Below are 13,492 nucleotides of genomic sequence, written 5' to 3' on the forward strand. Positions count from 1 at the left end.
AAACCGGCCACGTCTTCAGTTGGTCGGTGCTCAACCCAGCTCTGACTCAAGCTAGGCCAAGCAAGGTTCTTTTCTAGGAATTTTGGAGCTAGAACTGAAAAAGAGAAACTGGTCTCTCTTTGTGTGTCTGGACTGCAAGATATTATAGTCCAGGAGCTGGTGGACAAGCAGAGAAAAGCTACCTGTGGAGAGAGAAGGATGAAAGCAGATATGAGTTGAAGTAGAGGGATACAGAGGTTTTAGAATTCTGAACCTAGTTGTTCCCGGAGCCTCGGTTCTATGCGTGGATTCTGGAAACACCACAGTATCTCTCTCATCATGGATCCCTCTTTCAGTTAAGCAGATGCCACGTGACTTACTGCAAGAGTCCTAAATGATACAGAGTGAATGAGCGAATGAATGAGTACATGCAACATTTCCACACTGAGGGCCATAACCCCAGAGCCTAGAGGTGTCCAGTTAGTTTCAGTGATGGTGAGACTTTTAAACTGGTATGAATAGCACAGAAGGGAAACCTCACTAAAATGGAGTTGGGAGGCCAGAAGGGTCTCTCATGCACCTACCACTTAGTCTCAATTACAGGAAGAACTGTCTACTAGAGACCCCAGTAGAAGAACCATCAAGAAGGAGCCAGCAATTACATGTGCCAATAGGAAGAAGACAGACATTGTGTCTGCGAGAAGAAATCCAATACTCCAGCACCGCAGCCAATGAGAAACTGTCCTTCCCCCAAACTCATACTGTTCTCTGATTGTATGTTCTCTCATACTGTTCTCATACTGTTCTCTAATTATTGTTGTTCAGTCACAAAGTCATGCCCAGCTCTTTTCGACCCCATGGACTACAGCGAGCCAGGCTTCCCTGTCCTTCATTATCTCATCCACCCCTCCCAGTGTCCGCCTTTTCCCTATAAAATGACCTTCCTCCCCTTTGTTTATTGGACTTACATATGGCTTTGGCTATAGCTTGCTTGTCCCGAATTGCAGTTCCTCCTTTATTCCCAAATAAACCTTTTTTTGTGCATTGAATAACTGACTTTTATTTTTATTTCTTTTGATTTATTTTTAATTGAAGGATAATTATTTTACAGTGTTGGTTTGATTTCTGCCATACATCAGTATGAATTAACCGTATGTCCTTCCCTCTTGAGACCCCCTCCCACCTCCCATCTCCCGCCCTTTCCCACCCTTCTAGGGTGCCACGGAGCCCCAGTTTGAGTTCCCTAACAGACTCTTATTTTTAAGGTCAACATTGGTCTATGCCAAACGTGAAAACTAACTCTTTCATCTTGAGAAGGATGGAATCTTCACCGACTAACTCAGTAAACTGGAGTAACAAGTCGATCAACTCTTTCAACCATATGGAATTTTCTGTCAGTCCCTGTGCGGTAGAAGAAAGACAGTGTGCCTTTGGAAACCAGAGATAAAAGACTGGAAGCCACCGCGTCCCTGTGATCTGCTTTTTTTGGGGGGAAGCAGGGGTGGCGTGTCTTGGGTCGGGGTGCGTAACATGTGGACGCAGCCCCAAGCAGTAGCTCTTCTGTCAGAGCTGGACGGGCCTGTTTACACCTGATCACGCTCAGTCACTCGTGTGTGTCCAGCTCAGTCCTGTCTGACTCTCTGTGACCCCACGGACTGTGGCCCACCAGCCTCCTCCGTCCATGGGACTCTCCAGGCAAGAATACTGGAGTGGTAGCCACTGCCTCCTCCAGGGGGTCTTCCCACCCCAGGGATCGAACCTGCGTCTCCTGCGTCTCCTCCATTGCAGGTGGACTCCTTACCACTGAGCCGTCAGGCAAGCCCGTTATTGCTGACTCTCGTCCCTAATTTCTGTGTCCTGTGTGTAAAGAATCGTCTGCCAATGCAGGAGACACAGGAGACTCGGGTTTCATCCCTGGGTGGGGAAGATCCCCTGGAGGAGGCATGGCAACCCACTCCAGAATTCTTGCCTGGAGACTCCCATGGACAGAGAGCCTGGCGGGCTGTGGTCCACAGGGTCACAAAGAGTCAGACACGACTGAGCGACTAAGCCACCACTGCCGCCGACCAGGTAGAACGTGTACACAAATTGTTAGAAAATAGATGACAACCGACTGGTGAAGGTATAAAGTAACACTGGAATTCAGAGGACGGGAGCGATGACGGGGGAGACAGGGTCGCGGAGAGTCAGACACGAATGAAGCAGCCGAGCACACACATACACGTTAGCAATAACACTTGGTAACGATGTTAGCCTTTTAGAACGGTCTTTAGGAGGACACTCAGGTTTCCTCTCCTATAAGGGGGCTCTGTGGTCAGGCTGAGGGCATTACCTAAGAGCCTCGGAGAAAAGGGATTCTAACTACGTATTTAAAAGGTTATGTGAATTTTCCTGGGTAGCTTACTCAAACTAACATTTCTCCCCAGTTCAGTTCGGTTCAGTTCAGTCGCTCAGTCATGTCTGACTCTTTGCGACCCCGTGAACTGCAGCACACCAGGCTTCCCTGTCCATCACCAACTCCCGGAGTTTACCCAAACCCATGTCCATCGAGTCGGTGATGCCATCCAACCATCTCATCCTCTGTCGCCCCCTTCTCCTCCTGCCCTCAATCTTTCCCAGCATTAGGGTCTTTTCAAATGAGTCAGCTCTTCGCATCAGATTTCTCCCCAAGGTACCCTGAAAGAGTTTTCTAGTCTGTTATGAGTAGAGCTCTTCCAGAAAATGGTATGTTTTATAAATTAAGCTTATAATGAAAGGGATCAGTGAAACAGCACAAGTCTTTCATTCTTTTTAAATAATGTTTAATAAGCAAATACCTAAATCCCCAATATTCAGGGTACATTTCTTTGACTAGGAAAGTGTCATTTTTAAGAATTGGAAGTTTCCATTCAAACCTTCCTTTATCCTGTTGACTTTTCTCTCCCTAGTGATTCTCCAGGCTTGTGGTGTCTTGTTTTTTAAGTATGGGGCAAGTGTGGCTGGTTTTTCTGTTCCCCTCTTATTCCCTTCTGCACTTCTCTTTTCACTGCCTCCTGTCATTTCCAAAAGAACAAAAGTGTGCATTTTTTTCCTCCAGTGGTTTCCAGTTGCAAATGAAAGTATCTAAATTAAATCGCATCCACCTTTTTAGGAGTGCAGAGAGGAACTACCCCGCCAAGCATTTGAAGCACGCTATCTATGCTTGATCCAAAAAAAAGTTTTACAGGAATTTACAAAGAATGTAGGGGATAATTGCCCATGTTTCCACTACCCAATGACAAATACTATTTGGAGCATTTCTGCAGAGGCCCTTTCTTCCTTTTCCTTTCTGTTTTCTGGGGTCTGAGTTTATGAGTATAGGGGTAATTGCCCATGTTTCCACCACCCAATGACAAATACTATTTGGAGCATTTCTGCAGAGGCCCTTTCTTCCTTTTCCTTTCTGGTTTCTGGGCTCTGAGTTTATGAGCATATTTTTCATCATAGTTGTGATTACCTTTCCTCCTGGTGTTCTACATAAGCATGTCTGTTTACTACAAACCTCATAAAAATCCATTACATGCATAATGTTTCATCCAGTGAAATATTCTACTTGCCACTTCCTACTCCAGATGTTTAGCAAACTTCACTTCTTGTGTCTTCTCATCAATGTTACCCATGGGTTTTCCAGGACAGGCAGGACTGTCAGCCACAAGATCTTAAGTGTTCGCTCATCTACCAGTTTCCACTTTTCCCCTTTCTATTTGCCTTGAAGTGATGGAACCGGATGCCATGATCTTAGTTGTTTGAATGTTAAGTTTCAAGCCAACCTTTTCCCTCTCCTCTTTCACCCTCATCAAGAGGCTTTTTAGTTCCTCTTCACTTTCTGCCATTACAGTGGCATTCATCTGCATATCTGAAGTTGTTGATATTTCTTCTGGCAATCTTGATTCCAGATTGTGATTCATCCAGCCTGGCATTGCACATGATGTAGTGACAGATTTTATTTTCTTGGGTTCCAATATCACTGTGGATGGTGACTGCAGGCATAAAATTAGAAGACACGCTCCTTGGAAGGAAAGCTATGACAAATCTAGACAGTGTATTAAAAAGCAGAGACATCACTTTGCCAACAAGAGTCCACAGAGTCAAAGCTGTGGTTTTGCCAATAGTTGTGTACAGATGTGAGGTTTGGACTAGAAACAAAGCTGAGCACTGAAAAATTGGTGCTTTTGAACTGTGGTGCTGTGAAAGACTCTCGAGAGGCCCTTGGACTGCAAGGAGATCAATCAATCCTGAAGGAAATAACCCTGAATATTCATTGGAAGGACTGATGCTGAAGCTCAAGCTCCAATACTTTGGCCACCTGATGCAAAGATCCAACTCATTGGAAAAGACCCTGATGTTGGGGAAGATTGAAGACAAAAGGAGAAGAGGGCAGCAGAGGATAAGATGGTTGTATGGCATCACCGACCCAGTGGACATGAGTTTGAGCAAACTCTGGGAGACAGTGAAGGACATGGAAGCCTGGCATGCTGCATCCATGGGGTCAAAAAAAGTCAGACACGACTTAGCAACTGAACAAGAGCAACATCTACCAGTAGCCAAAAAGGATGTTTGTAATGAGGAACTGCCACAGTGCTGGAAACCTGGCCTTCCCTGACCTTCCCTGAATTCCAAAGGTTTTCAAACAGTTGCTAATAAAGGGAGGAGCAGCCAAGAAACCCTGGAGAAGGCAATGGCGACCCACTCCAGGACTCTTGCCTGGAAAATCCCATGGACGGAGGAGCGTGGTAGGCTGCAGTCCATGGGGTTGAGAAGAGTTGGACACGACTGAGCAACTTCACTTTCACTTTTCATTTTCATGCACTGGAGAAGGAAATGGCAACCCACTCCAGTGTTCTTGCCTGGAGAATCCCAGGGACGGGGGAGCCTGATGGGCTGCCGTCTATGGGGTCGCGCAGAGTCGGACACGACTGAAGCGACTCAGCAGCAGCAGCAGCAGCCAAGAAACCACCTGAACAAGATTAAAGGGACCAGAGGAGCTCAGCAGATTAAGAGACCAATCATTCGAGATGAGACTGAGAAGAAAGAAAGTGAAAGTCACTCATTCATTGTGTCTGACTGTTTGCGACCCCATGGACTGTATAGTCCATGGGATTCTCCAGGCCAGAATACTGGAGTGGGTAGCCATTTGCTTCTCCAGGGGATCTTCCCAACCAAGGGATCGAACCGAGGTCTCCCACGTTGCTGGCAGATTCTTTATTGCAGGCTGAGCCATCAGGGAAGCCCTGAGACAAGATTAAGGGATTATAAACCTGCTCACCCCCTAATCTTGTCAGCAACCCAACCCTGGACCCATTGTTCTAAAACTTCTCATCAAATCCTCATGGGTTGGTCTGTGTGTGTGAGTCACTGAGTCCTGTGGACTCTTTGTGACCCCATGGTCTGTCCATGGAATTCTCTAGGCGAGCATACTGGAGTGAGCTGCCATTTCCTTCTCAGGGGACCTTCCCAACCCAGAAATAAAACCCGAGTCTTCTGCATCACAGGCGGATTCTTCACCATCTGAACCACCAGGGAAGCATAGTTTTTGGAGGCAGGAGCCCGCCATGTCCCCCTTTGCTTGGTTAAGTAATCAAGTTGTCCTTTCCTCCCTCACCCAAAACTGTCTCCAAGATTCAGTTCAGCATCAGTGTACAGAGAAGCTGAGCTCTGGGTAACGTGCTGGAACATGAGGAGTGAGGTGGCCAAGATGGAAGCCAAGGAGGACGAAAGGACACTTTCTAAAAAGACAAGTAGAACTTCAAATAACGTAGGCAAAACTCCATGGAACATTCCCTCAGCGGTGACTACATGACATGCCAACAGTATCTACAGACATCTCAAGGAGCAAAGGGCAGAGATAATCTATAAATAAACAGGGAGTGCTAGCCGTTCTGGGGAGGCGGGGATTAACTCTGCCTGGGAAGGCTGCTCACCTAGGTCTTGACAAATAAGGAGCTCACTGGCTAGACAAAGGAGAAAGCACACGTAGGCGGAGGAAACAGCATGTGCAGACGTCCAGGTTCTAAAACCTGGGCTTAGGACCAGGGTGGGTCTTCCCTGGTGGTCTGGTGGTTAAGAATCCACCTTCCAACTAGGGGACATGGTGCGATCCCTGATTGGGCAACTGAGATCCCATTACCTCGGAGCAACTAAGCCTGAGAGCTGCAACTAGAGAAAGGAAAAAAAAAAAGGTATGTTCAAGGACCGTCACCCAGGGTGTGCGGCTACAGTAAAGTGAGGCTGGAGACAGGTTCTAAAGAGCCCTGATGCTGTGTGTTGTACAGTAAAGAATTTGCCCGATCCTTGTTTCTGATCCTATCTCAGTGGTAAACACTAACCCTTGGAATTTCCTGAGTGATTCTTGTTACTCACGGTGGCCCCGGCCACACCTGTTGTTGCTTAGTCGCTAAGTCTGTCTGACTCTTTGTGACCTCATAGACTGTAGTGCCTGACTTTCCTGTCCTTCACTATCTCCCGGAGTTTGCTCAAACCCACATCCACAGAGTCAGTGACGCCATCCAACCATCTCATCCTCTGTCATCCCCTTCTCCTCCCACCTTCAATCTTTCCCAGCACCAGGGTCTTTTCCATTAAGTCAGCTCTTCACATCAGGTGGCCAAAGTATTGGAGCTTCAGCCTCACCATCAGTCCTTCCAATGAATATTCATGGTTGATTACAGAATGTAATGAGTTTAATAATATCTGTTGGAATAGGGTCACTTAAAGTAGGCTTATTAAGCAAAGATGCTGTAATTCACATCATAGTTTTACAAAAAATTTACAAATAGATGTTTGTGTTACAAATAATTTATGAGAATTCGGAGTTCATATTGAAATGATATTTCAATACAAAAAAAAAAAACCCCAACTGAAAGAAATGAAAAAGTTACCAAAAAATGGAGAACAAAAAATAACTCCATGTTTTTTCTTTAAAAAAAAAAAAATAAAAAGCAAGAATATCTTTTAACTGCATGCTAAGTACTATGCTCTATGCTGATGATAAACTTTCATTCCAAGTGAGGGAAATATCATTCAAGATGCCTTCAAGGATCTCATAATTCAGAAGGGGAACACAAAACTTAGCAGATAGATAATGCTCATAAGATGACACAGTAGGACAATGAAAGAGATTTCTTCAGTATAACTGCAGCAGAGATGAAATTAAAGACCCTTCTTCATCCCATTCAGACTCTTGTTTTTAACCTTGTAATAGGACCTGAGAATGCCATTTGAATGAACCCAAGTAAACGTGCCCATTTAAAATGATCCACAATAATCACAAAAGTCCACATAAGTCTACAATAATCCATTGTAAATTAAATGGTAAACGCTGGTTTAAAACTACGTAGACAGAGTAGAGTAGAGCACAGAAACAGTATTTGGTCTAAGTACGGTACTCCAAATCAGGGAAGAGAGTATGGGTTATTCAATAAACGATCGGAAATAAATTTTAATTTGGAGGGAAAATTATATCGTATCCATAGTTTTTCTTATTGACAAATTCTAGTTGGATCAAAGATTAAGTATTTTTAAAGCACATGAAAAACTATAAGAAAACAGTACTTAAAGAATCTTGAGTCAAATGAGATCTTTCCAAACATGACACTGAAGTTGGAAATTCTAAAAGGAAAACGCTCACAGATTTTCGGTTAGGTTAAAATTTTAAACTTCTGAATTATAGAAAACTGTCAAAAACAAAGGTAAAAATTAAAACAGCAACAAAACAGAAAGCAACCGACGTTAAGGGAATTCTTTCGCAGTCCAGTGGTTTGGACTCCACACTTCTACTGCAGGGGCTGGGATCTGATCCCTATTTGGGGAACTAACATCCCACAAGCCTCGTGGTGTACCCAACAAGACAAAACAAAGCCTAGGTCCTCTGGACTAATGTCCTTAAGACATATGAAGAGCTCTTATAAATGAATAAGAAAAATGTGACTTCCCTGATAAAATGGGAAAATGAAAATGCAATTCACAAAAAGAAGCTTTGCGAATAATCGTGGGAAGAGAGTGTTCTTATTAATAGTCAAAGAAATGCAAATGACATTTCAATAAATGATGGTGAAGATACTAAGCCTGAAAATATCAGTCTGTGCAGAAAGCAGACATTATTATGTGCTGATGGTGGTAAGATACCTTGGTAGAAATCTTCTAGATGGGAATTTGGTAATACGTGTAAAAGAATAAAAGGAGAAAAGAAAATAGAGGCAGGTTGATGAGAAGAGGAGATGCTGAAGGGAGTATTTCTGAACTAGCCCCTTTCAAGAAATATACCATAATTTATCTAATGTACGCTTCAGGTCATGGTTGCAGCAGGGCAGCTTTCTCTAGAGACCTCCTGGGCCCGCAGACAGCCACCTTCTCCCTGTCCTCAAGTGGCTTTGCTCTGACATTGTCTCCTCTTCCTACAAGGACACCAGTCATTAGATTAAGGCTCCACCCTTATTTAATCTGAATTACTCTTAAAGCCCTGTTTCCAAATACAGTCATACTGAGGGTTAAGATTTTAACATATGGATTTGAAAAGTGTGAAAGTGTTGCCTCTGACTCTTTGTGCCCCATGGTCTGTCCAGGCAAGAATACCGGAGTGGGTTGCCATGCTCTTCTCCAGGGGATCTTCACCCAGAGATTGAACTCAAGTCTCCTGCATTGCAGGCGGATTCTTCACCATCTGAGCCAAAGAGTGAAAAAGTGGAAAGAACCTAATGGTACAGAAAGTAAAATATTACACAGCTGCAGAAGTCATGAAGTCAGTTTATATTTATTAACATGGAAAGCTGCCATGATATATGACATGGTTGTTGTTTTTTGTGTTTTTTTGGGGCCACACCCTGCAGCTTGTAGGATCTTAGGTTCCCAACGAGGGATTGAAGCAAAGCCCTCGGCAGTGAAACCTGGAAGTCTTAACCACTGGGCCGCCAGGGAATCCCCAGAACTTGTTCCTTAACAAGTTTTAAAACAATAGGCATAGTATGATCACACTTGTGCAAAAATATCTGTGTGTATTTGAAAAATAAAGCTTATGCACGCCAAGGTAAATAAAGTGACATCTGGAGAGTGGAGTTCTGAAAAAATACATATTCAATTTTATATTTTTATGAATAATATATAATGAATATCTTAACCTTTATGATAAAGGAGAAAAAAAGTTATTTTCGAAAGAACAGATCAGTCCTAAATTTATTTCTCCCAGGATTATTTAAGGAAATGGCAAATTCTGATTGCTAATGTTTTGCATAAATAATTGCGAATTGTGAGCCGAAGTGACTCTACAGGGTGCATGCACACGGAGGTCACTGATGTGAGGCAGATTACAACCTTGAGTGGAAGTGATTCATTTGCAGAAAAATTATGAACATAGAAAGAGTTCATTAGGGCTTGCCTGGTGGTCCAGTGGTGGGGAGTCTGCCTGTCAATGCAGGGGACTCAGGGTTGATCCCTGATCCGGGCAGACCCCATACGCCTCGGAACAGCTGCGCCCGTGGGCTGTACCTACCGGGCCCACGGGCCGCAGTCACTGAAGCCTGCGAGCCTAGAGTCTGCTCCGCAACACGAGAAGGACCGAAACTCGCGAGTAGCCCCGCTGGCTGTGACTAGAGAAAGCCTTTGTGCAGCAATGCAGACCTAGTGCAGCGAAAAATAAATTAATCTTTAAAAACTTAGTTAACCAATGGAACTTATAGGTGTGTTTAGTTGACAGTGGAAATCATTTGGTTAATTTGATTACTGTAGCCTGTCAAACTAAACAGTTTAAACCAAAAAGCCCTGTTAGAATAGACAAATATACTGACAAACTTCAAAGACAGTAGATTCTTTTTTTAGTAACATGGATTCCCATGCACAATTCCAACACCGACTAAATGGAGTTTCACAAATAAATTCACTCTCACAACCAGGACAAAGAACCAACATAGCAGTGTATGTTAGTTTAATCCCTGTTTGGTTTATCCACTAATTAAGTCCCCAGAGTGACAATTCTTTCCTTTTAGTGAAAAAATCACCCAGTTTGCTGCTAATTTTGAGGTAGTTTTTGTACTTAAAGAACCAAAATTCAAGGAAGGTCCCTCAAATTCAAAGACCTCAGCCAGGAAATGTCAGCTCGTGGGACGGCCCTGCAGACTAAGCAGAGCTCCAGTGTGGCTCCCGCATGGTTGATGGTTATGTTGTAGCCTCCACAATGCAGCTTGCTTTGCCGAAACAGAAGAAGCAGTTCTTTCTCTGTTAGGTTGAAAGGTGGCATCAAGGATCGAAATTCATGTCCTGATTTTTACCCTCCTCAAATATGTAAGTAACTGATGTACTGGAACAAGCGAAAGCATGTGTTTCAGCCTCTCTTGCGATTATCAAGTAGCTGATCGCAGCTTTTCACAATCCTTCAGCATATGGGTTGCATAGTCTTTGGGGAGTTCTGCAGAATGTGCTGATAATGTTTTCCACTTTGACATTCAAGTTAATTATCACTATTGAATCTTTAATACTTAAAAAAATATATGTTGCTTAATTTGTTCATGAATCAGTGGTTTAATAAATGCCAGCATATATACTGAATTATGTTAATGTTTAATATCTTTTGAGCAGTCGAAAGTGCATTAAAAATTAAAATAAAATTAATTCCTCCCTTCCCATTCTTACACTTTAGGTAATGTTATTTTACACTGCGCTATAGTGTTCTACAAGTTGACATTTAGTGTTTTGAATTAATGAAGTTTGTGATTTATTTACTGCCTGGGGTGTTGTTCACTGATTTTTCAATTACTGTAAAACTTTATACATCACAGCATGAGACCCTGAGCAATCAGATGAAAGGTACTAGGGGAGTTTTCCTTTTAAATGGGATTATGTAATACAGACAGAAGACTAAATTAACATCCTTAATATGCCAGCCAGGAACACTGAACTCCGTGTTGGTCGGCTTGTGAATGACCTTGCCAAAGTGAGCCTTTGAGAAACAGAAGGTTCAGGAAAGCCTGATCTCCCACCCTTGAGTCACTGCAAACGTTCATGACAAACCATTGTTGTCCACAATACTAAAAAGCAAGAATTTCTAGGCTCCAGTGTATGAGCAAGTGGCAGCCGAGATTTTGAAAGTCCCGACATGTCGTATCTTCTTATCAGTGTTCGGAGCTGCCGGGAGCGATGGCTGCGCTCTATACCATTTATACCAACACCTGGCCGTGACCGTGCATTTGACTTCTCGCCGTGTTTCTTTCAGTGAGCACCGCCCGGGGCTCCAGCAGCTGAGGGGACAGGACACAGAGAGGACACTCCCCCAGAGCTGCGCTTGTTTTTTTTTTCTTTAGTCTCTTGAAAGTTCTGTGTCATTGCCAGGAGGAGCATCCGTGTAGAACATGGCTCCAGCGAGGAAACTCACAGGGAGGAGAGGCTCCCGTGATCACAGAAGACTGAGATGCCCAGTGGGGAACCCAGAGAAGCTGTTGGCAAGGTGACAGAAGCAGCAGACGGGCTGGGTGGGAGTCCAGACGGAGCCCCAGCAAGCCACCTCCCGACGGACCCACAACCACAGGGCCCAGCCTCCTCAGCCAGCTTGACCCACTCACACAGGCTTCTCAAACCCACAGGAACTTCGCATGTGCCAATAGAAGGGAAGCTCTTCATCTGGGGTGAAGGTCCACTTCAAAAGGAGGAACACAGGCAGGAAGGACAGACCTGTTAATGCCTCAGAAAAAATGGGCCTGACGACAAGGCGCTGCACGCACCGTGAGTACCCACAAGGCCGGGCTGCCCTCGGTTACTCAGGCAACCTGAGGCCAAACCACAGGAAACACCAGGAGGAAGCCTGTGCACGAGACGAGGGGGCCGCTGTGGGTCAGCTCACACCAATAAACCTTCACTAGAGATGTCTTCGGGGCTTCCCCGATGTCTCAGACAGTGAAGAATCTGCCTGCAACGCAGGAGACCTGGGTTCGATCCCTGGATTGGGAAGATCCCCTGGAGGAGGGCATGGGAACCCACTCCATTCTGGCCTGGAGAATCCCCATGGACAGAGGAGCCTGGCGGGCTACAGCCCATAGGGTCACAGAGTCAGACAGGACTGAGCGACTAAGCACGGCACACAGAGATCTCTGCAAGAAAACTAGAGATACCAAGGGAACATTTCATGCAAAGATGGGCTCGATAAAGGACAGAAATGGTGTAGGCCTAACAGAAGCAGAAGATATTAAGAAGAGGCGGCAAGAATACACAGAAGAACTGTACAAAAAAGATCTTCACAACCCAGATAATCACGATGGTGTGATCACTCACCTAGAGCCAGACATCCTGGAATGCGAAGTCAAGTGGGCCTTAGGAAGCATCACCACAAACAAAGCTAGTGGAGGTGATGGAATTCCAGTTGAGCTATTTCAAATCCTAAAAGATGATGCTGTGAAAGTGTTGCACTCAATATTCCAGCAAATTTGGAAAACTCAGCAGTGGCCAGAGGACTGGAAAAGGTCAGTTTTCATTCCAATCCCAAAGAAAGGCAATCCCAAAGAAAGGCAACGCCAAATAATGCTCAAACTACTGTACAATTGCACTCATCTCACATGCTAGCAAAATAATGTTCAAAATTCTCCAAGCCAGCCTTAAATAGTACATGAACCGAGAACGTCCAGATGTTCAAGCTGGATTTAGAAAAGGCAGAGGAACCAGAGATTAAATTGACAACATCCACTGGATCATCAAAAAAGCAAGTTTAGCACATTGACTATGTGCTAAAGCCTTTGACTGTGTGGATCACAACAAACTGTGGAAAATTCTTCAAGAGATGGGAATATGGGACAATCTTACTGGCCTCCTGAGAAATCTGTATGCAGGTGAAGAAGCAAAGTTAGAACCAGACATGGAACAACAGACTGGTTCCAAATAGGAAAAGGAGTACATCAAGGCTGTATATTGTCACCCTACTTATTTAACTTATGCCGAGTATATCATGAGAAACGCTGGGCTGGATGAAGCACAAGCTGGAATCAAGATTGCTGGCAGAAATATCAATAACCTCAGATATGCAGATGATACCACCCTTATGACAGAAAGCAAAGAGGAACTAAAGAGCCTCTTGATGAAGGTGAAAGAGGAGAGTGAAAAAGTTGGCTTAAAACTCAACGTTCAGAAAACGAAGATCTGGTCCCATCTGGTCCCATCACTTCATGGCAGCTAGATGGGGAAACAGTGGAAACAGTGTCAGACTTTATTTTTTGGGCTCCAAAATCACTGCAGATGGTGATTGCAGCCATGAAATTAAAAGACGCTTGCTCCTTGGAAGGAAAGTTATGACCAACCTAGATAGCATATTCAAAAGCAGAGACATTACTTTGCCAACAAAGGTCCGTCTAGTCAAGGCTATGGTTTTTCCAGTGGTCATGTATAGATGTGAGAGTTGGACTATAAAGAAAGCTGAGCATCGAAGAATTGATGCTTTTGAACTGTGGTGTTGGAGAAGACTCTTGAGAGTCTCTTGGACTGCAAGGAGATCAAACCAATCAATCCTAAAGGAAATCAGTCCTGA

Source organism: Bos taurus, chromosome 10 (assembly GCF_002263795.3).
Source record: "Bos taurus isolate L1 Dominette 01449 registration number 42190680 breed Hereford chromosome 10, ARS-UCD2.0, whole genome shotgun sequence".
NCBI classification, from domain to species: Eukaryota; Metazoa; Chordata; class Mammalia; order Artiodactyla; family Bovidae; genus Bos; species Bos taurus.